This window comes from Ctenopharyngodon idella, chromosome 20 (genome assembly GCF_019924925.1).
Source record: "Ctenopharyngodon idella isolate HZGC_01 chromosome 20, HZGC01, whole genome shotgun sequence".
Lineage (NCBI taxonomy): Eukaryota > Metazoa > Chordata > Actinopteri > Cypriniformes > Xenocyprididae > Ctenopharyngodon > Ctenopharyngodon idella.
Window position 1 is genome coordinate 29,848,342 of NC_067239.1, and position 2,614 is coordinate 29,850,955.

Here is a 2,614-nt window from a genome sequence, read left to right on the forward strand (position 1 = left end):
ATTAACTCAAATTTTTAGTTTAAATGAACTAAAAATTTTAAGGCAGCCAGGTTACTTACTTTTTTAAGTTAAACCAACAATATTTTTTTACAGCGAATTAACTAATATTAACAAATTGAACCCTTTTTTTAAGTGCTCAGATTTTGTCAGTGAGCATATTTTAACACACATAAACTAATGGCTGAAGAATTTAATATGTTCTAAATGTATAATCTTTTAGTCGAGTAATCTCTGGTGAATGCTGCTGATCTGTGGTTGGTTACAGTAGAAATCAATAACTCAGTGTTTCCAACCTTTCTTTTTCACATTATCTGTCTTCTGTTGTATCAATAACAATGTGTCTCTTCTCTTCGCAGGCCGATGTTCTTTTATGTGACTATCACAGATACCCTGAGTGCTTTTTTCTTCTGGTTTGATGGAATTGTCTTCCTCTAGCGAGACCTTCAGCACAGCTGATCGCAGAACTCTCCAGACTCTGGGAGAAAGTTGGAGTTTGAGGATGAGGTGGTGGTCATCTGAGGTCACACTGAAGGTCACTGAAGGCAGGAGGACTGATAGTCAAAAGCCTTTTGTCTGTGTATTTTTCCAAAATGTAATTGCAAAAAATAATGACTGTTTTCATACAGGTTTCCCCATGGTCAACAAACAGATAACCCCGCCCCAATCTCACAATATTGGTTGAGGTAATGTTGCTATGGTTTGGCTGTTATTTATTTAATTTATTTAATTAGTTATGATTTATTTGACACTTTATTTAATTAGTTAACATTTATTTAAAGGGATAGTTCACCCAAAAATGAAAATTTGATGTTTATCTGCTCACCCCCAGGGCATCCAAGATGTAGGTGACTGTTTCTTCAGCAGAACACAAATGATGATTTTTAACTCTGCGGTCTGCAGAGTTGCGGTCTGCCAGTCGAATAATGCTTGTAAATGGGAACTCCATCTATAAGAGTCAAAAAAACATGCACAGACAAATCCAAATTAAACCCTGCGGCTCGTGACGACACATTGATGTCCTAAGACACGAAACGATTGGTTTGTGTGAGAAACCGAACAGTATTTATATAATTTTTTACCTCTAAAACACCACTATGTCCAACTGTCTTGCGCATCCGGTTGGTGAGGTCTGAACGCGCTCTGACAACGGAAGTGATGTCTCGCACTCATTGAAGTATAAGCGCAAGACATCAATTCCGTCATCAGAACGCGTTTTCAGACCTCACCAACCGCAGCGGTAGGAGTTAAAAATCATAATTTGTGTTCTACTGAAGAAACAAAGTCACCTACATCTTGGATGCCCTGGGGGTAAGCAGATAAACATCAAATTTTCATTTTTGAGTGAACTATCCCTTTAAAACTTATTTAACATTTATTTACTGTAATTTGAAATTATCTGTAATTTTTCTATTTTTGATGCTTCTAATGCATCTGCATCTAATGTCTCTGCATCTAATAACTTTTTTAACAATTTTGCAATTTATTTATTCTTTCTTTTAATTTGATTTATTTAACATTTAATTTTATTTTATTTTTTTTTTAACTTTTTTTTTAACAATTAAGCATTTTTATTTATTTAAATAAATATTTTTTAACATTTTAATTTAATTATTATTATTATTATTTTACTTGGAAATATTTTCTTTCCTTCCTTCTTTCTTTCTTTCTTTCTTTCTTTCTTTCTTTCTTTCTTTCTTTCTTTCTTTCTTTCTTTCTTTCTTTCTTTCTTTCTTTCTTTCTTCCTTCCTTCCTCATACATGGTCTCTCTGTCTTGACAAGCATAAAGTGAATGTTTATTTTGAACCAGGACTGATTAATCATTAATAGGATGTGCATTATGCCTCTTTACATAGTTCAAAGGCTGTGTGTGTGTGTGTGTATGTGTGTGTGTGTGTGTGTGTGTGTGTGTGTGCGCGAGAGCGTTCCTCACCTCTTGCACCTTAGCATGTTTACTCTGAGTGGAATTTGTTTGTCTCTGTCTGTCTCTCTGTCTCTCTCTCCACACGTGGCTGGGTAAAGAGGATTAAAGTGATGCAGCGCTGCATCTGTCTGTCCTCCAGCTCGCAGCTTTCAGTCCCCAAGCTTTGATGTGTTAAATGGCACATCTTCAGTGTGTGTGTGTGTGTGTGTGTGTCAACCTGAAAGGCAGGGGAGAGCAGAGAGGATGTAGAAATGCATGTGAAGAAATGAATCATGGGTCTAATGGAGCGCACAGCCTGTGTAAACCATTAAAGTTCCCTCGGCGCTTGACAAATGCAGAATATCATCAGCCTGGCAGTTAGAAGGATTAGCCTTGTTTTTTTGTTCATTTGTGTTTCCATCTGAATTAATCAGCATTCAGGAGAGGTTCGTTTGCTCAATTAATCTTTCTGTATGTCTGTTTACTCATTCATTGGGTCTGTGGCGTCTTACTGCAACACAAAGCAACAGGCGTTCTGATCACCGATAGCATTCAGCTCAAGCCGAAGCTGCTTAATTCGCACTTGTAATTTGTGTTCACAAATCGCAGGCGATCACGACCCTAGCATATAAATCTACAGGTATTGTTATTAAAATGAGCGCTGTTGGCTCGGCTCTCATTGTAATGACAAGAAACAAAAGAAAACAAACAAAC

At 36.6% G+C, this 2,614-nt stretch overlaps 1 long non-coding RNA gene across 1 annotated transcript; it reads right to left on the reverse strand.

Annotated features, from left to right (window-relative positions):
• Nucleotides 1-2,078, reverse strand: LOC127502650 (uncharacterized). The gene is made up of 3 exons (XR_007926893.1): nucleotides 1,630-2,078; nucleotides 824-946; nucleotides 1-536 (listed from the first exon to the last, which is right to left on the reverse strand). It is a non-coding gene; the product is annotated as an uncharacterized LOC127502650 (long non-coding RNA).
• Between the last annotated feature and the right edge of the window lie 536 nt (nucleotides 2,079-2,614).